The sequence below is a fragment of the Pleurodeles waltl genome, chromosome 1_2 (genome assembly GCF_031143425.1).
Source record: "Pleurodeles waltl isolate 20211129_DDA chromosome 1_2, aPleWal1.hap1.20221129, whole genome shotgun sequence".
In the NCBI taxonomy this organism is placed as follows: Eukaryota; Metazoa; Chordata; class Amphibia; order Caudata; family Salamandridae; genus Pleurodeles; species Pleurodeles waltl.
The window spans coordinates 227,812,603-227,834,411 of NC_090437.1; the positions used below are offsets into that span (position 1 = coordinate 227,812,603).

At 41.7% G+C, this 21,809-nt stretch overlaps 1 protein-coding gene across 10 annotated transcripts in view; it reads right to left on the reverse strand.

The window, feature by feature from the left end:
* ADGRL3 (adhesion G protein-coupled receptor L3) overlaps nt 1-21,809 on the reverse strand; it is a 1,158,007-nt gene that overhangs the window by 1,030,450 nt on the left and 105,748 nt on the right. Inside the window, exon 2 of one of the 10 annotated variants that reach the window (XM_069237885.1) lies at nt 9,890-9,991. The exons of the other annotated variants lie outside the window; for them this stretch is intronic. The gene's annotated coding sequence lies outside the window, so the exon portion shown is untranslated. The remainder of the gene's footprint in view (nt 1-9,889; nt 9,992-21,809) is intronic. 10 annotated transcript variants of the gene reach the window in all.

A 21,809-nucleotide genomic window follows, 5' to 3' on the forward strand; every position in this document is an offset into this window, starting at 1 on the left:
GTACCTGACATCGATGGAAATCTCCCACAAGAAAATAACTCTGAGCTGGCCTCAGGCTAACAGAGAAGTCGAGAGATTTATAAAAACTCTCAACAAAGTAATCAGAATTGCCGCAGCATGTTAACGGGCTCCTGAAGTAGCCATATACTTGTGCATACGCAATTACCGCCTGACTACTCACGCTACCACTGGGCGTGCACCTGGACACCTATCGATGGGGAGGGTAGTCATGGACTCCATTGCTCATCACCCCGACTGGTCACCCCATTCCATGGACAACCTTGAGACATATGAGAAACGAAAACTATCAAATGATAAAGCCAGCCGCCATCGGCAAACCAAAGTGTCCAACCTAAATACTGGTGATCTGGTGCTCATGAAGGACGAACCCCATGGAGTAAGTTTAGGTTGCCCTTTGAACACTGCCCCTGGACCATCAAACGGCACCAGGGCACCTTTGTTGTCATCCGACGTGGAGTAGAAAAGGTGGCCTGAAACACATCAGCGTTGAAAAGATAGTACTTCAGAATGTCCCCATCAACCCTCCACCATCTCTTGAGGGGTGAACCAGAACATCCATTGGAGGATACAGATGCACCCCCACTCAGACTCTCTGTCACTGAGCCAAGCGAGGGTCCAAGCGCTACCATCGGAGGACTCCACAAATGGGCCAACTGTCCTGCCAACTGAGTCCAAAGCAGATCGCACCACCAGAACCAGACAGGACCTGTGACGCAATCCCACACAATCTACCAGGCTGAAGGACTACATAATGTGACGTTAGAAAGTATCTTACTTCAGAGTACAGTTGTTATCCCACTGACTTCTACCAGTTTCCTCCCTTTAAGAATTTTCCACACCAGTTCTCAATGGTGCCTAGAGTATACTCCGGCCTGCCAAGACGCACCAATCACTGTTTGCACGGCATTATATTTCGTTAAGTTTGGGGAGGAATGTAGCATTGCGCCCAGTGACATAACTGTGGCACAGGCACTACTTTCTAATGCAGCCACCAGAGGCAAAATAAGAGTATATCCCTGGGTGCTACCTATTGTTTAGGGCCTCCCTGTTGTCACATGACCAGTGTAATAAATACTGGTGGCTGCCAGGTGTGGTAAGAAGTGGAGTTTTGGCACCCACCTGTGCAAACCACCAGCAATCACCAAGTTTGTGTCCCAGTGTTCATTCAATGCGCTTGCTAGGACGCCCCAATAAATGTCAGGCCGCGTTAGCCCAGCAACACAACAGTACATAGCATTTGCCTTGCAGTGCATGTCAAATTAGAAATACAGTCACAGGGCAGCATTATTTCGATTTAGAAGTGGAACAAATATGTTTTTGTGGATCAATAGCCAAATGAGTGACCACAAAAAATAGATGTAATCCCTTTGTTATGTTAAAAAAAGCTTCCATGGTCAAACCTATTCTTTAAGGTAACTGCCTCAGGTACACTCATTGCATACTCTTCTTTACAGATTTTCATAAATTCAGTACCCTGTTTGCACATGCTTGATTGAAGACTTACATCAATCAGTACCCCGTTTGCACAGTTTTGTGTGAAGATTTACATCAATTCAGTATCCTGTTTTAACAAAGTATCTAAAAGAGTACATAATATTTCTATCTTGAATTCCTTACCATATCCTTGGTGTTCAAATGAAAATGCTACTAATTTCACAGACCACTTATAAATTGTCTGACTGCCCAATAAAATTGAGTATTGCCATATCATTACTTAGCTGAGTTTCATCTTGGAGTCAAGCATTGATTGACATTGCCTGAAATAATATGAAAACATATAATGCAACGACTGCTTATCTTTTTTCAGTTTTGAAAAAGGTTGTTAAGTCTCCACCAAGCTTCCTGTGTTATGGTCAGGGCCACTGGAAATATGGAGTCTGCAGCCGTGAAAGTTTCCACTACCATATTTGCCCCGTAATCCGTCATCTGCTGCTTGATTAGCAATTTTAATAAAAGACTGTTTCTAGCTCAAATGGATCAAAGGGTACTAAACGTTACTAAAAATGCAGCAACACATGTTGCCGTAAGGTGATAGGCACTTCACAAAAGATAACATGTCACCTTTCAGTTGCTTATTGATGTGTTTGGGTGTTAAACTGGATTAAGAAGGTGAAACCTTTTCCCATACAGTGTTAACATGAGTATAAATAACAAAACAATGAAGTAATATTATGACATAAAGTGCCACATTACACTGCATAATTTGACACCCCTGCTGCATAATTCCAGTGGCTTTGGTTATGACACCATTTTAGCTGCCACAGGAAGAGGTGGAAGCTTTCTGGGCCTCTGGGAGAAGTGGAGATACAGGGATATACATGAGCGTTAGGGACACTTCCCCACAAACAGCACCAAAAGATTGTCTATTTTAAACAGGAAGAGCACTATAGTAGAGATTGTACTGCTAAATATCGAATATATGAATATTGTGATACAAAAATATTGTGGAGATATCAAAGACCAAAATACCGAAAGGTAAGTGGATAAGGAGGAAGTATAGATTTACTACTCCTAACTCCACATCAAAGTACCTTGAAGATATACATATATATATATATATATATATATATATATATATATATATATATAAAAATAAAGTTAAGCAGTGAAAATCTATACTTACCGTTCAATATTTTGGTTTCAATATTTTGACCCATATCAGTTGCTGGTACCTTCAGGATCTATTAAGGAATAAACACAAAACATACACGATACTGTACTCCAAAGTGCTACACATTTTAGTTATTTCACAATGCAGACAATCAGAAACAAGAATTCTGATATGGAATGATGAACCTACCTACAGTTTGCCCTTAAAATTTCATCATACATCATTACACTATATAATTAAGTAACGCAGACACTGAAAGATGTCCAACACTTTAAATTAAACAGGCATTTCAAGATGCCACAGTGTTCCACTCAAAAGAATTACAAAGCAGCAAATACCTCTGCTGCTACGCCAATTCAGAAAAATCAATCAACACCGTCAGTCTACCTCTGCTCAATTTAGTCCTTTGTGTGCTTGCACTTTTAATTTGCGGAGGCCAGTGTCAAACATGTACCAATATTAGACTGCCTGGTGGTATTTTGAATCAGGCCAATGTCTAGCAGAGACAACAATCAGACCCCCAACAAAGAATTTTATTCATGGAATGCAGCTGATTACAGAGCCAAGCTGCCATTTGACAATACTGACTGGAGATCAATTAAGAAAGCAAGGAAGTGTAGAGGACCAGAAGCTTGCAGGTGAAGCAGCCAAGCCGTGGATGTTAGACATTCAGAATTGATATCACCTAGCAAATACATTACTTACATTCGTATGATCATTTTAGGCAAGCCTAAAGTCACAAAGGTTAAAAAAAGAATCTTGTGCACAGTTTCCAAAATTAAAGATTGGCACACAGAGGACTCCCTTTCAAAATGGCTGCCGATTTTGACATTTACACGTTTTTAGCGTCAGAGGTCGGCACATTACTCCTGGGCTGCTTTATTGGCAAAATCCTGAAACTAATTAACGTCCTTGGAAGTCACCTTCCGCAGCACTACACTAATGCGCATCAGAAACTCGGTTTGGGAAGATAAAATAAACTATTAATTATACTAATTTTAAAATGCACTCAATGACATTTTAAAACTTTTTTAGAGTGTAGAATGTGTGATTCCCCTGCAACGTTTTGACAACAGCTGAGTTAGTAGGTCAGCTTCTCTAGATTACAAATACCTTCATAAACACGAGCCAGATAGTGGGCCCAAAATGCTGCATTCTGCTTGCCACACGGAGTTCAAGTGATTTATCGAGCAATTAATAGGAACACACTCAAGTTATTATATCTGCAACAGAAAATTGCTGTTTGGGAATAGTATCCGAGCAGTATGGTCAGGTCGCCTTATTATTGCCAGACCTATATGTTCCAGTTCTAACGAGAGAGGAGGAAATGCCAGAGTACTCCATAATTTAATCAACAGGGGAAATTATTGCAGAAGAAACAGAATATCCATAGCAAAAGAGAGTACTGGAGCATGAAAAACTGCAGAAAAAATATGAAATGAACTGAACTTTTACGACATGAGTAACTTAAAATTGGTTCAATTTCTAAATACTTTTAAAGAAAATCAGAAACGGGGTTAGTGATTTTGAAAAATAAAATCAAAACAAGATATATTACTTTTATATCTTTAGGAGCACAGAAGCTGGTTAGTCTAAAACGTATGATGAAAAAGTGAGGGAGTAAGCTGAGAATGTCTCATAGCATTACAAAAGCTTAAAAAGGCATTGGCAAAGACAAAAGGTGTGGGGTTCACTGTCAGCGTTTTGGCTTTGTTTGTCTTCTGTCTCTGGATAAGAGTATGTATGGTTTGCAATAGATGAGTACTAAATATTAAGTCAAACTCTGGAAAAGTTATTTTCTGTGGGGCTTGTGTGTTATCTCAACTACACTAACTAAATAAAGCAAATCTGTGTGATTCTCTTTACACATTTTGAAGGGAGCTTGTGACTGGATTCATTGAACAAGAATCTGCAATGGGTAATTTAACTGTAGGCCCTCCTAATACATTGTCACTCACACAAGGATTAACTCATTGTCACTATTTCAGCTTTTATTCATATATGAAGTTCCAAATAAATATCACAGGGTATGTTTTTTAGGTTTCTGATCAAAAGGTTTACATTTTCAATTAAGGAAAGGATTTATGAAGAATTGATGTACTTGCTAGTAAGTTAAAACAGTGCTTGCTCCACGCATGTTTTACCACCATATTACAAAAACAGTATTCCATAGGTGGTACTGTTTGACAACAACGTTTGCTCATATTTGCGGTATGGCATTTGCATGTGGTGGTGAAGTGTTTTGTTGTTGTTTTGTGCTGCATTATTATAAAGTGTTTTTGTTCTGTTGTATTGCATTGTTTTCACAGTTTTGCTGTGATATGCTGTTATCTTTTAATGGCATTATTTTACTGCTTTGTGTATCTTATTGTGATGTTCTATTGTTTAGTTGACATATGTCAACAAATGCAGCTACATGTCCTCGAAAAGCAGCACATGCCTTAAAAGTTCTTGTGACAAGTAACCCTTTACCACTGGCTAAGGTTGTAAATAGCACTTCCCAGCTCTATAACTACTTCAGATACCAGTCAGCTTTAAACTGTGGCAGAAACTGAGGGCCTGATTACTCCTTGGCGGAGGGGATTACTCCTTCCCAAAGGTGACGAATATCCCTCCCGCCGTATTACAAGTTTTGTTATGCCCTATGGAACTTGTAATGCTGCGGACAGGATATCCGTCACATTTGGGAAGCAGTAATCCCCTCCACCAACGTCGTAATCAGCCCCTGAGTATTAAATAACTTACTGCTGCAAAAGTTCTCTTTCTGCAATACGGTTCATGGTGGTGGTCAAACTTTCCCTTGCATTCCCCCTTAACCAAAAAGAAACAAATGTGAACTCTGCTGTGACTACCCCACACAAGCATTGCTCTTACCTAAGTAGTGACAGCTATGTTTTAATATAACAAAATAACAGGAGCCACATGTCTGACAAAAGACAACTGCTGTGCTGTTCAGTCTGCCTTTTCATCTTGATTGCAACATCTATAATCTTCTTTGTGAAAGTTATGCATTCTTCACTGTCAAGCATAAAATCGACGCTCAAAATTACAGTTGCGGTTCAAAGGCAGAGAGCATAAATGCAGCCTACCTGCTGGGAGTCCCTGAGCCCGCTAATGCAGACAGAATATGTTAACGCCAAACTGCTGCATCCGATTTTACAGGCCGAGGAGGTCATGGGTCCAAATATCTTGCTGAGTCATTGCTGCATCACTGGCGGTAGTTGCGCCCTCCCTGGACAGGATGAATGCCATGTGGGAGAGTCTCCACTTTTACAAGTACTATAATTAGTATGGGAAACTTCTCACACCAAGGTGGCTGCTGTTTACCCAGTGAACTGAACTGTTTGCAAGAAATGGATAGTGAACACTGGAACACAAAAACATCCAGGGCTTTAAGTGGGATGCAAAAAGTGTCTGGGACGCGGGTCTCTAACAAAGGTGTGGCCTATGCAAATAACTGCTTTGCTTAACATGTAAACTAAGGGGGTTATTCCAACTTTGGAGGAGGTGGTAATCCGTCCCAAAAGTGACGGTAAAGTGACGAATTTACCACCAGCCGTATTACGAGTCCATTATATCCTATGGAACTTGTAATACGGCTGGTGGTATAACTGTCACTTTACCGACGGATTACCACCTCCTCCAAAGTTGGAATAACCCCCTAAATGTCTGTGATTCCAACAGTGTCTCCCTACTGGCATGCCACTTCCTCTCTGAGCTCTCTGTAATTGCATCCAAATATATGACAACAGCTGACATGAGCAAAAAAACTACCAAAACTATTGGCTTTGTCAGTGGTTTTTAGCTGTTTGAGATAAATAAGCAACAACACTGAATTTGTTGTGAATAAAATAGAAAATTCTTCAATTCTGAAATGTGTTGAGACTGTGAATTAAACTTTCCTGAGACCTGTGAAAGAGGCAGAAGTCTTCAGATTGTCTCAGTCAATACTGTTAGGTTCTCTCTATGATAGACATATTTGACCTTTTTTGCTCCACATCTCTCCATCTGCATATCTTACACCTTCTCTCTTTGCTCTACAGCACACTCCTTTCACTCTCTGTCGAATGCACCCCCTCGCATCTCTTTTACTTTACCACCCCAAAACAAACAGCACACCCACTCACCTGTAAACAGTGCATTTTCTTTTTCTTTCGTCTTGTCAATATTTGACAACATTGTACCTCTTTCAAACACATTGGCACAGAATCACAATTGCAATTGGAATATATGACTATTTCTATTTGCACTCTGAAGACCATGGATTAGATGACCACTTCTTCGGAACAGCTTTTTAACCCACTGACAGGCACTAAGAGAAACTCGCACTGCTTTCAGCCTCTGCTCCTGGGATCTCATTGATGGCCCCCTAGAAACACCAGGAGGTGATTCTGTTCAGAGCATTCATGATGTAAAAGTAGTATGCTACACAAAAAACACAGACACACAACATCCTGGAAATAGCAAACAATCTTAGGGAGTGGAAGGTTAAGTAAAATATGTGAAATATTAACTGAAACTAAGTTGCTTATATGGATGGAGTACCTTAATATTTTTTATTTAATTCTTTGGAAATTAATCAGTGCTATTTGCTAGTAAAGATAACGATATTAGTGTAGAACCAAACAGAGACATGTTCTATTGCTATTTGTATTTATTCCTGGGTCTGAGACCCAATGGGACCTTGTCTTCTTGAAGCTCTGGATATGTCGACAATTGGCTCAGTAGCTCACTGGTCAAGGTGGTAACAAGTGGTGTGCACCGGCACTCAATTATGGGGACTGAGACTTATCTTTGATCCTCAGATTTTGACCCAGAGCAAAAGAGAAAATCAAAGAGGAAGGGGGAACTGAGTCTAGGAAGACTGATAAAGAGAGAAAGTAGGGCTGAAAAATGATATGCAAGGGTGAGATAAAGTGATAGGAAATGAACGGAATTGCAAAAAAGAGGCATGAGGTGGAATCACTACTAGACAGATTTGTTTTTCAACAATGCCAGCATTCAGCAATGCTGGCTGTGAGCCATTACAAAAATCTTTAGCCCTCTGGACATTTTTTGTTTTTGACAAATTAGCTCCAAGTCTAATGCAAACAACCCTACTTTCCACAAGGAACACATGCTGATTTTTGCCCAAAGATACTGAATGAAACGGAGCACTGTTGACAGATGTTCTAAGATCTAGGCACAAGTGTTTTTGCAATTCAGAACACTTGAGTGACTAGACAATCATTTTGAATTGTTTTCTTAGATGGACCATATTCTCATGGCAAATCAGCTCTGCATCAGGTTTGCAACATAATGTGTGTGTTTCATAGTAGTTAAAGGACACTACAATATACACCTTATTGAGATTCATAATAAATGACAACAGTTGTGTTTGAATTATCAGTTACCACCTTGGTAGCCTCAGTATCACTGCCTTGAAACTAATCAATGGCACCTCTGGAAGAAGATGTGCTGAATAACACTGGCATGATGTTCGTGTCATGCACTACACTTGTTAGTTTCATACAAATAACACTGTATCACACATCACTGAACACTGAATCAGTGGTAAGCTTATCAGATGCCTAAGAACAACATTGCTGCCTCACCTTGGCTACACTTTTTCTCTCCCATAGTTTTGTCATCCTATCCGGACCAGGCTGTACTGGGGAATTAAAGGTAGTCTTGGCAAAAAAGCTCAAACCAACTCCGTTCCCTTCATCTCTGTGTGCAATATCTTCTTCTATCTGTCCATTCTCTCTCCCTCTCCTTCTCCCCTCTTGCTGTTCTCTCTCTCTGATCGCGTCCTCTCTCCCTCCCTCTTTCTCTTGAAGCCTCCTTGTGCCTGCTGCAATTAACCATGGGGAGCTGGGAAGTGACAGAGGCACCAGGAGCAGCCCTGTGCTTTCAAACTCGCGTCAAAGGCCTCCAGTCCACTGGGGAAATGCCTTGTGGAATAAAAGGCCCATCTGGCCCTGTCAGGACAAATCAGACAGTGGGTCATCTCCAGGTGCTGTCCATTGTTACCTATCATTAACTGGTTTTCCACTGTCAGTTTTGGGAAATGCGCTATATAGCCACACACCATGTCCCTTCCATATGCACTTTTCTCCAAAATGCGTTGAAGCCGCCAAAAGGTGGTTAGAAGCGCTTTCCAAAATACCATAATAAAATAAAATATGGTTTCTATGAACTTTAGAGTTAGGTTTGTGTGAAGTTGCAGGGTTTTTTCCAAAGTTTACCTTGTTCCTTACAATGCTTTGCAACTTAGCCAAAGTTTTAACATTTTTGACTTTGCCTCATTTGTGTAAAACTACTGGCGATCCTTATTAAACACTAAAATGGTTCTGCTTCGGACATACTATACCAAAAACTTAGTTTTTTTGCCAGTCCCAGCGTGTTATGCATAGAAAAATTAGCTGAAAGGTAAACTTTTCAAGAAAATGATTGCGTATGTATTACAGGAGTCCTGGCTTTGTTTTACTGTGGGGCAATTTTCTCGCTACGTTGTGAAATTGTCTTGCACTGGACAGAAATATTTAGCATTTGCGAAAATAAACTAGGGAACCGTGAGAATATTTTGAAGTATAAAAATTGGGAACAAAATGTAGCTACACAACAGGAACCTGGGGTGGTGAACCAATAAACGAGTAGTCCTAAGTTTGGCTCCCTTCAAGAGTCCCATCACTATTCACAAATATAATTTGGTTTTGTACACTTCAGGTACTTTTCAGATTTTGCTGTCTTACAAGTGCACTTCAGCATGAAAAACCAAATTAAAAGGCAGTTTCAAAATATCTCAGAACATATTAAACTAACTGTAAATATTAAATTAGGATACAAAGTCACGTATTTATCTATATTAGACACTTCCAACAAAGGCCCAAAATCCTCCATCCGTATCAGTTTTTTACAGTAACCATTGTCTAGGCAGCTAACCTACATTTAAAACAAATGTATGTAAAGTTGAACGTAACATTTTTCATAATACTGCCTCTTCTGGACCTTTTTTTGGACATTGCTGATGTAAATGCTGCATTTGTTGCATTAATTAAGTGTAGGCATAAAGTGTGACAAGTTATTTTATTCTTCATTCTTAATGAAATTATGTCTAAGCAGCATTTGAATCCTTTGCTATGCCAAGTGCGTCAAAGCGAGTATGGTTTCTCTGCGTATGTTAGCCAAATGTTCTCATGGCCTTTTTCTACTATTTATCAAACAAGCCATGTAGGGTATGCCCGTAACTAATAAAGGCTTGGTAGATCATAGTACCAGAAGACATCAACGCAAACTGCCATGGTCTCTGCTGTACTTTCTCTGTTGGCCTGACTCGTGGCGACCCATAGACCGGGATGATATTCTTCTACAGTCCTCCTAAGTAGGAATCAAAAGAAGAGACTCTATTTAGGACATGTAAGAAAAAAAAACCTGACGTTTAGCCCCATTGGATCTACAAAATCGAGGAACCACTACTATCCTCATGATGATTTGCAGAGGGCAGCGGAAGCACCGCCAACAGGCTGGCGGTGCTTCCTGGGCTATTCTGACCGCGGCGGTAAAGCCGCGGTCAGAAAAGGGGAACCGGCGGTTTCCCGCCGGTTTTCCCCTGGCCCAGGGAATCCTCCATGGCGGCGCTGCTTGCAGCGCCGCCATGGGGATTCCGACCCCCTTCCCGCCATCCTGTTTCTGTCCTGTTTTCACCGCCAGAACCAGGATGGCGGGAACGGGTGTCGTGGGGCCCCTGGGGGCCCCTGCACTGCCCATGCCACTGGCATGGGCAGTGCAGGGGCCCCCTAACAGGGCCCCATACAGATTTTCACTGTCTGCTTTGCAGACAGTGAAAATCGCGACGGGTGCCACCCGTCGCACCCCTGCAACTCCGCCGGCTCCATTCGGAGCCGGCTTCCTCATTGTAGGGGCTTTCCCGCTGGGCCAGCGGGCGGCCTTTTGGCGGTCGCCCGCCGGCCCAGCGGGAAAGCCAGAATGGCCGCCGCGGTCTCCTGACCGCGGAGCGGCCATTCGGCGGTAACCGCATGGCGGGCGGCGACCGCCGCGGTCAGAATGACCGCCTATATGTGCTACTGGTTTCAACTTCTGCAGTTTCTTCATTATACTTACAATACATCTGCCACCATATTTCAGTAAATAGAATAAATGTCTGACGCACTGAACAATGGCACATAAGCCTGAGCTTCAAAGCCAGGTATGTATTAGTAATTCTGGTCTACGATGTTATTGTAGTAAGAACACACACTGTTACCGTCCGATGGCCCAGCGGAAAAGTCATAATAGGGAGCCAGGAATACCACCGGCACTGGCGGTATTCTGGCTCCTGCAGCCTCGGCGGTCTTTTTGTAAGACCACCGAGGTTGTAATGAGGGCCTATTTTCGGACTTAACAGCTCTTGGGTGAGGATAGGCACTCGTGGTCCTGTTCAGTTTGAGGGCATTCCTGCACATAAACAATCATTCAAGATGATGCTTTGGTATCTATGTGTGCTGCATTTTGCAGCACACATAGAAGTGCCAAATTGCTATTATAGATTGTTTATGTGCGGGAAGGGACAGCTTCCTGCACATAAACAATCTATCCCCTCAACGCAGGCACCCTTGCACTATGGCGCAAGGATGCCCGTGTTGGCACTAGGCAGCTTAATTCCGCACCAGCACAGGGGGAAACACAGGGGTGCACCATATTTCTCTAAATACGGTGCACCCCTAAGTTTCAAAAGTGGCGCAGCACAGTCCTGCTATTTTAGCATGAATCTGGGCCCCAATTTTTTAACTTGCCAGTCGTGTATGTAGTAAAGAAACGTCATTAACAGCCTGCTCTGCAGTCATTTTTCACATGTAAGTAGGAAATCGGCTAAGTCAAAACACAGAAATATATTTTTGTAAGTCACAAAAAGTAAAGACAAAAGAACAGACGTTTCCAAATGGTCTGGGATATTCATGCTGTGTTACGTTAAACAAACAAGAACCCTGCCATTGAACTCATGCTATGAAGCACTGACAAGTCCTATGTAGGCTGAAACTAGTCTGGGGTACTTGTGGTTCCCTCTAGAGGAGACCTTGACTATTAGTTCAGGTGGGGCCGTTCCTATCGGAGTAGGACCAAGGCTGATTTACATATAGAAGGCCTTTGTTCAAAGCTGCTTAGGAGAAAAGCGATGGGCAGGAATGAAGCCCTGAGTAAATGGCCAGAGGCTGCGACTGGTTCAAGCATTTCTTTCATCATGTTATTGTTTGCTCACTTAACACCCTAGAGCAATGGGTATGCCCAGATGTGGAACCTTTGCTCACTGTGGCACTGACCTCACGCTTCACCTCAGTCATGAGGTGAAGCGAGGCTGAAACTAGTATGGGCCTGCTAGTGTTCCACTATGGACTAGACCAGGCGTGGCTTTTCCTATTAGAGCAGGGCCAAGATTGATTTGCCTATGGTAGGTTACTTTCAATAAAGGTTTAATGGTTAAAAAACACTACCAGGCGCAATGGCCAGTGACATTGATTAATTCAAACATTCCTCCTTTCACCTTGTTGTTTGTATACAAAAAAGCAATATACCTGATGGGGTGGTGGGGGGAGGGGGTGGAGAGACGTTTCTAATATAAGCAAAAAATATATATAAATAAAATCCCTCTGTAAATGTCCTTCTAAACAAAGGGGATTTTGTCTATTCAAACACTGAAAGACTTTCATGGTCGGCGTAATATATACTGCAGAACAGCAGCAAGTAAGCAATACCAGAATCTCATCAAATGAAGACAATCTGAAGACCATCCTCTTGCTGCGCACAGGCAGAGGTCACCAGCCCTAAACACTCCCATCTGGCAGCATTAAGCTTGTTTCATTCATCATATTAAAATCATAATTAGGGACTCCAGGCCCAAGCAAATCCTCTCAAAGAGTTAGTTCAGGCAGGCACATTTGGGACACATTTAACTCTTCATAGGGAGTAAACTCATTCCACACACGGTCTAATCCTAACCACGCTAACAAAGGAGGCCCCAGCTGGGTGAGGCTTCAAGAGACCGTGCCACACACAAAGGCTTCGGGTTCTCTGGTTTTATTTTAAAACACACAGGGCGTAAGGTATAATTTTAAAACAAACAGGGCGTAATGCACATTTTATATACGAAACCATATATGTTACCCTAAACTTTGCTGTACCATATTTATATACGTAATCGTGATGGATTAAAGTCAAAATAAAAATATAACAAGGTATCTTTTACAAGTCATCAAATCATTATAATCTGAAAGAGCTGATAATAGATTTGTACATCACTCAAAACAGTGGTACTCGTTTCAGATGCCTTTTAAGGTTAACAAGCTGAGTCCAGTCGCACCATGGCTAGAAACTGACCTCTGCTTGTTTTAACCGAGTGAGCTATTTTTTCATCTATGAACAGTTCACAAAACAATTCAGCCAGATGCGTAATTCACAACTCGCATTTCGTAACCAGTGTTCTGCCTTTTTGCATCCTATTAATGTAACTTGTGTACAAACATGTAACAAAGGCGTTGTATGTCCGAATATTGATAACAACAATATTGCTAGATATAACATTTGTGGCCTACAAATGTTTACAAGAACTATTGACTTCAAGGGATGATACTTCTGTAAACGTTATTTAGAAATCAATATTTTTGTCAGACGATGTTTAGGCCAAAATATAGTGGCACCACACCAAGGAAGGTGTTATAGTAGAGACCTAGGGCTGATTTAGAGTTTGGCGGATGGGCTACTCTGTCATAAACATGATGGATATCCTGTCTGCCGCATTACGATCTCCATAACCTAAAATGGGAATATAATGCGGTGGACGGAGTAACCCCCCCTCCTCCAAACTTTAAATCAGGCCCCTAACCAGACACTACACAAGATATGTTACAAGACAACAAATCCCTTATTATCTGTCGTAAATATCTGTATGTACGAATATTCCTTACACATTCCTTTCGAACACTGTAAGCAGTGTCTGGAGAGACTACAGCCCAGCTACCTCAAAGCTCTCAATCGGCAATGTCTAAGCAACAGTTATACCTTCCTTGAACTTCCAGTTTGATCACTGTAACCTGGTCTTTAAGACTCTTTCAAAGAAAATTATGAATGTTGCAAATGATCAACACTTAACCAGACTTATAGGTATAATTTGAACCTCAGATAAAACTGGGAGAGGTTTATTTTATTGACGCAAGCATAATTTTCCACAAGGACTGAGGGGCTTATTTATAATATTTTGGCGCAGGGAAGCACCATAAGGCTTCTTGCTGTGTTGCCCTGCACCAAAAGAAAAGGGTAGGGATGTTCCATATATGTGAGATACAGCTCATTCTTGTCTTCCCTTATGAATGTTCAGAATTTGAATGCCATGGAGTGAACGTTGGGGGCACGTGGTGAGCTCCACACATCCTCTTTTTCCCGTGAGAAATTTCTTCTTGAACCAATAGTCCCACAACAGAAAGCTATGTGGTCAGCATAAGCATTAGGAAAACAAGAAATTACAAATGCTATGGTTAGCTCAAAAACTAGGCCTGGTCGAAATTTCAATTAATACTGCATAATTTGCATAGTTTATGGAATTTTGCGTTACACTTATTATGAGCAATTCCAGATATTGCAAATGTATGGCACGTCAGGTAACTACACTGTGTTTGCAGCAAAATGATAATGCAGGAGTGTGGAAACAACAAGAATGACCAGAATCTGAGTGGCTTGTTTGCACCACTCGTGTTTTTAGTACTATTTTATTGCAAAATGTGCACTCACTTTTAAAAGACACACGGGCACATTTTGCTCTAAAATATTGCATTAAATCCTGCATTTGCAATTAACGTGATTATGTGTAATTTCGCTTAATTTTCCTGAAATTTCACATAATTAAAAAAAAAAAAAATTACTCAGTTTAACACACTCCTGCCAAAGACTGGGATCTAATCAACACTCTGCATGAATAATAAAAAAATGACACAGGCCCCGGGCTTGATTTACTACCTTACAACTGCCTATCGAATAATCTGGTGTTTTCTTACAAAAACTTATTAGGCAGTTGTAGGAATGAATTCAGTGTATATCAGGGACAGTCATTAATGCAGGATGCAAACATTCCGCAACTAAGCCTCTTTCGGGCATTCAGGCGCACATTAACGGCACTAGAATGTAATTGGCTGAAGCATAACTTTGCGGAAAGATGGTTTTAAAAGAAAGGCCTCTATTAAATATGAATATTGTCAAATGCTAGCCCCTTCTGCATAGAGGCCTCACTTTGACACACTTACTTAACTGATGTAACATACTTTCCTGACTACAGCACATTCTAAATCAAGCAGGCTGTATATAGAGACTTGGTGGTCCTCTGTTTGTGGGTGGTGCATTCTCTGGCACGCACTAGAAATGTGAGCACTAATGACTTGCACTACTCCTGTAACGCACGCAAGAGGCTTCCTGCAGGGTGATTGGTTGCAGCCCCCTTTCACAGGATAAAACCTAAAACAACAATTAACGTACTACTGTATTATACATTAACTAAACGTCATATAAAATCTCATTCCCAAATGTAATTTGAAATAGTGCACACGTGCAACTATGTAAACAAGACGTGCTAGTGAAACAATGATTAAGAATTGTTTGAATGCCAGAATATACTGTACTAAATAGTGTGAAACAAAAATATCGTAGCAAAAAATAATCAGCAACCAAATATTGTGAAAGTTATTGTGTAGACCTAAGTATAGATTTCTTATTTTTAACTGCACATCTAGGTACCTTAATGCTATATCATGAAAGTACACAAATGAGGAGTTAAGCATATTAAACCTGCATTGAGCTATATGCATGTACCTTATCGATATTTTGGTCATTGATAACGTTGTGGCACAATAATTTCTTTGCACGATAATTAGTCCATATTATTCCCGTGTCACACCAAAGAACATAAGAAGTGTTGTTGTTTGTGTCTTTCTACAAAAGAAATAATGACCTTAAATAAGTATATGCAGTGCAAATGTCAATTCTGATGTTTGGAGGACATAGTTTGGGTCCCTCTTAGACCCCCCCCTCCCACACTTTTGGTCTGTGGCCCATCGTGGTACAGGGGTCATTTCTCCACTGCGCCCTTTCGTGGCACAGTCCTTATGTACCAATTACATGTTTTTCCAGTTGGCTCCCTACATTAAGTATTTGCCAATTATACTAAACTGACATATTCATATACAACAGAACACATGAAGTAGAAATGATGGGCCATATTTATACTTTTTGACGCACAACTGCGCCAACGCAGTTGTGCGTCAAAAATGTTAACGCCGGCTAACGCCATTCCAAAGCGCCATGCGGGCGCCTTATTTATGGAATGACGTTAGCCGGCAGAGCTGACTGGTGTGCGTCAAAAAAAATTACCCACACCAGGCAGCGCCGGCGTAGGGGAAAATGGAGCTTGGGCGTCAAAAATTGGGGCAAGTCGGTCTGAGGCAAAAAATCTGCCTCAACCCGATTAGCGCCATTTTTTTGACTCCCACCCTCCATTGACATGACTCCTGTCTTAGCAAAGACAGGAGTCATGCCACCTTGCCCAATGGCCATGCCCAGGGGACTTCTGTCCCCTGGGCATGGTCATTGGGCATAGTGGCATGTAGGGGGGCACAAATCAGGCCCCCCTATGCCACAAAAAAATAAAATAAAAATTACTTACCTGAACTTACCTTAAGTTCCCTGGGATGGGTCCCTCCATCCTTGGGTGTCCTCCTGGGGTGGGCAAGGGTGGCAGGGGGTGTCTCTGGGGGCAGGGGAGGGCACCTCTGGGCTCCTTCCGAGCCCAGAGGTCCCTTAACGCCTGCCCTGACCAGGCGCTAAAAAATTATGCAAAAGCGGCTGGACGTCATTTTTTTTGACCCGCCCACTCCCGTGCGTTATTTTTGCACGGGAGTCTAAATAAGGCGCACATGCCTTGGAGTCATTTTTTAGATGGGAACGCCTACCTTGCATATCATTAACGCAAGGTAGGTGTCCACGCTAAAAAATGACGCTAACTCCAAGATCTTTGGCGCTAGACGGGTCTAACGCCAAAGTATAAATATGGAGTTAGCTTTGCGTCGGATTTGCGTAAAAAAAAAAACACGCAATTCCGGCGCAAACAGAGTATAAGTATGCCCCTATATTTCCTTTTGCCTGGAGTCACTGAATCATAAAGTGGCGCATCCAAAGGATAACAGCTACATCCATTGTTTCTGTTTGCCTTGTGCGGTGCCATGTTTACTTGATAAGGTATATTTTTTCTATATACATATAAAAGTGTACCGTATTTTCTTATTTGCCATTTTTGTGTTTGCTCGCTTTCATACCATGGTAAGCACATATAACAGTATTGCCTGTAGATAGCTAAAGGAGCAGGCATGGGAAAATTAAAAACATGGACTAACACGTCTCTATGTTTTATAAAGTTCCCAGATGTCTCTTGGATTAAGGGTCCTTAGACACCTCATATATCATACTTTCTCTCTTAGGGAGAACAACATTCAATCATGTTTCTCTTGTGCAGAATAGCTGAAACTAGAGCGATTCAGATTCCCAGTGACTTGAACACTACGTCATCAAGAGCACGAGGAATAATAACTTGCACGTGTGTTTAATGCATTAATGAGGAGATATAGTATAAGGCAGTCAAGCACAGCCTGTACGTGAAATCTAACTGCTGCAGCTGTTTTATTCTGCATTATCTTCTATAGAGATTAGCATCCCAGGTCCAAAAGACCAACTATAGTTTTAATTGCTGCAACCTATTGGTGACGAACAATGGCGCCTCTCTTTCCAGGAACATCAATCTCTTCAGTCTGTAACATCTACTTCAACTCTGCCCAACGCTATGAAATGGGTACAGGCACCAGAAAACAATAGACAAAAAACACAAACAACTCCAAACTAGGTAAACATTACAAAGAGTTTATCATGCTCCAGATTGCTGAATTTACACGAAGACACAAATTTGCAGATAACTCTGACTATATACGCATTCCAAGAGCTGTATTACATAGCAATTAATTTTCTGGTCTCCTCACACTCTACCATAAGTGATGGCCCTAGAATGCAAGATAGTGGCCGCCATTTTATCTAGCCATGAGAAGATAGATGTGGAATCAGTGCTGCTTGGAATCTAGTTGGTGAGCCACAGTGCACCCAGATGACTGTGAAGGCCAAACTAAATAACTACGCTTTTTATTTAACTCGTATATATTTTGGGAGTTTACTGAAACCAAGAATGCTAATACCTAGAAAACATGAAGCAGTTTCGAATTGCATAGTAACCAGTACAGGGGTGTGGAATTTATTAAAATATCTACTTGTCCACGGGACAGGTTGCTTCTCAAATCTACTTGTCCTGTAAAAAGATCTACTTGTCCCTTTGGTGCCGTGTAGTGTGGCGCCAAATTATGGCAGCAATCTCATTATGTAAGAGCTCTGATAATAGCCTCTCTGATTATGCCAGGGCTACTACCATAGTAGGGCTTGAATACTTGCAGTTTCAATCCCTACTGTAGCAATTTCCTTATTTTTCCACGTTTCTGCAGATCTGCATACTGGGGCTGGAGGAAGCAGTAAGCAATAGTTCCAGGGCTGGAATGCCTTTGAGTCTGCAAACCTACTAACCTGCATATTTTAAAGATTTTCACCAGCTTCTCTCTAATATTTTCCCATAATAAGAAAGGTTCGACATTTACTCCTGACAATGGCAGAATTAGAACTTCTTCCAGGGTTGGGAAGAAAGTGGCTGGAGGGAAAATGAACATGCAAATGCTCAATAGATTTTCACATGAGCAAGTCTACACATGCGTATTTACCCATGCTAAAATACAGTTCACAAATATTTTATAGGGGTACAACATATACCATGGGTGCACTTTTGTGACTTTCTTTAAGAATTTGGGGCCACATGTAGGTAGGTTCAGATTTGCGACCCGCAAATTGCGAGTCGCAAATCCGAATGTAGGATGGTGTCCCTGACACCATCTGTGATTCGCAAGGGCTTCGCAAATGCACACCTCATGAATAATCATGAGGTGGGTCGCAATTTGCGACCCCCTTGCGAATGGCGGCCTCACAGGGATGGTGGCCTGCTGGAGACAGCAGACCACCATGTCTGTGACTGCTTTTCAATAAAGCAGTTTATTTATTTTGTAATGCAGCCCGTTTTCCTTAAAGGAAAACGAGATGCATTACAAAAACGAAAAATGAAACGTTTTCGTTTCATTTTTTCAGAGCAGGCAGTAGACCACTGCCTGCTGTGAAAAAATGTTTACAGTGACATTCACAATGGGGAAGGGGTCCCATGGGGATCCCTTCCCTTTTGTGAAAGTGTTAGCACCCATTTGAAATGGGTGCAAACTGTAATTGGTTTGCGCCCGCGGTCACAAAACAATCCTACATTGCACTGCGAATCGCAATTAGGAAGGGAACACCCCTTCCTAATTGCGAGTCGCAAACCCGTTTTGCAATTCGGTAACCAGGTTACCGAATCGCAAAACTGGGTTTGTGCATCGCAATGTGCTTTTTGCACGTCGCAAACAGCAAAAGTCGCTGTTTGCGACATGCAAAAAGCTACCGCTACCTACATGTGGGTCTTGGTCCCTAATTAGGTCTGGTGTTAACAAAGACATTTTGTTTTTATTAAACTTATATTTCTCTCTCTTTCGGCTGGCTTTACTGTGAGTGATTGCATTCTTCTCTTCCACAAGGAGCATATTGGCACACAAAGTAGTTTTGTTCAGTGTCAGGAACTACAGTGGCAATCAGTGACGTAACGAAACTGTAGGGTGCCCCTTTGCAAAGAACATGGAGGAGCCCCCTCTCCAGACTCACTCAGGGCAGGTGCTGTGCTGAAGGGGCCCCCTGGAGGGCGGCTGCGGGGCCTTTGTTATGCCACTGGTGGCAACGTGTGCTTTTAGAGTTCAAAAACGTTTTGGAGGGTTTTTGCCAGTGTTTGTTACAATGTTGAGGGCCTGGTAGCTCCCACAACAATAAAGTGTTACAAAAGCCATGTCAAAACAAGACACGCATTGATGAAACTAAAAGACTTATACAAATATTTCAGATCAGTTGGCTTTGTCAGTGTTTGTTTATTTTCATGCTTCCCATAATCGTGTTGAAAATGGTTACACTGATTTTCCATTAGAAATATTTTTGGGAAATACTAGCATGCATCAAAACATTTTACTAAATGACACTTCATTTGCATCTAATCAGAGAGCATTCTGGGAGCATTATACTTAGCCTCATAGCCTAAACTTTTCAAACATGTGTATACACGTTTTTTTTTTTTTGTACTGGAACCAACGTCAGTAGTGAAGTGTGACCTTTTTTTTAAAATTTACAGCACTCACCCTAATAATGAAGGTTTTCAAATAATGAACCATAAATACAAGTTCGAACAGCATTGTCTTTTAGAAACACATTACCTCAACTGCAGAGAGTGCCACTCTCTGTAAACAGGCAGCCAAAGGGTTTGTGCTGCAGAGGGTTGGGCCTACTTGTCCCAAGGACAAAGTAAACATAAAAACTTGTTGCCCTTGACCCCAAACAAGATGTCCCGGGCGGCGAGTGATAAACATAGAGTTGTTAAAGGTACTAATTTAGTCCACAGACCTCACACTCTAAAGCATAACCAAAATGGGGTAAGCATTTAAAGTGTGTATTAAAAGTAATATACATTGTGTTGTATCTCCAAATTCTAAATACAGTTATATTTCGAGTAGTGGAAAGTGCTCTATCATTTTTTGGGATAATGTCCACAGTCCCAAAAAACAGCAAATATAATAACATGAAGTACAATAAAACAAAATATTTTGGGATAATGTCCACACTACACAACAAACAATAAATGAAATAAAATAATAAATACATAATACAATAAAATAAAATACAATTTTAAAGGGTGCCTTTCTAGTGCTTTAATTGGCTGTGAAAACCTTAGACACACAATAACATACGTTCTCTGAATAGAAATTTGGCATTCCTTTCCTGAAATGTTGCTTATGGTTAACATGTGTCCTCGCTTGTGATATTCAATGCCGCAATGATGTGCAGACCAAGTTTTGGTTTCATGTTTAAAAAATTCTATAAAGGGCTTCAGTGAATAAACAAGCTTGGAAAAGTTAGGCACCCAACAGTGCAGCCTCAATCCCCATGAATGGGTAAGTATGCAAACATTTTAGTCAGGCACAGTGAAATTCTCCAGTTCCATAGGAACTAATGAGAAAAATGGCCTAAGGAATATAAACAGACACTAAGTAAGTCCAGAGTCTGAATGTCTTTAACCCATACGGAAGGCTGGGTTAGGGATTATGTTTCCAAAGGCACCATTTGAAAATGTGTCAGTCATTCATTTTCAACTCACCTATTATTTGTGACCCTAGTTTTTTTTTAAATGTTTGGTGTGTCTTCACCTTAAAATTTAATTGGCACACTTACCTTTGATATTCGCCTGCTCTCTATTAAGACACAGCCACCAAAACACATTCAGCTTCTGCAGCCTGCCTTACTTTGATGGCTTTTACCAAAGAAGAAATGCTAGACATTGTATATATAGTCTTTGTTCAACACTGTCTGTGGGAAGGCACATGGCTTAAGCATCTTTTAAAATAGGAAACTTGTTGGAGTTCACAATGGAGCGTTCCTGGGGAAGCTAGAGGCCCAGCCTAGTCTTACCCTGGGAAACTTTGTGGGGGAATTGCAAGGCCGGATTGGATAGTTGGGTTGTGGACGGGGTTTTGTCAAGGACAATATAAGAGCCAGGAGAGGAGAGTCAGCCTCTTCATGACTCCTCGCCCACCACCACCAGGGGGTTCTGCGCTGAGTTTGGGGTCTGAATTTGGATGCACAGTGTAGGCAGTGTGTCGCGCTACAGGCTCTTGTCATGTCTGATAAGGCGCAAGGGGGCGCTGTCCATGAAGCCCTGCGCACATTAGATACAGCAGGCGGGCTGACCTTCTTAGGTCAAGTCTCTTTGACCAGCCCTGGGGCGAGTTGTGCAGCCCAACACGGGCCGCATCAGGTGGAATCGCTACCGCAATCGCTGCTTGCTCCCCTTTGTCGGGAAAGTAACAAACTAGGCGGGGTGGGGAGAGGCCCTGCAACATTGAGGCAAGCAGCAAATGGAAGCAGCTTGCAGATAGCATACGCAGTTGTGGGGCAGGGC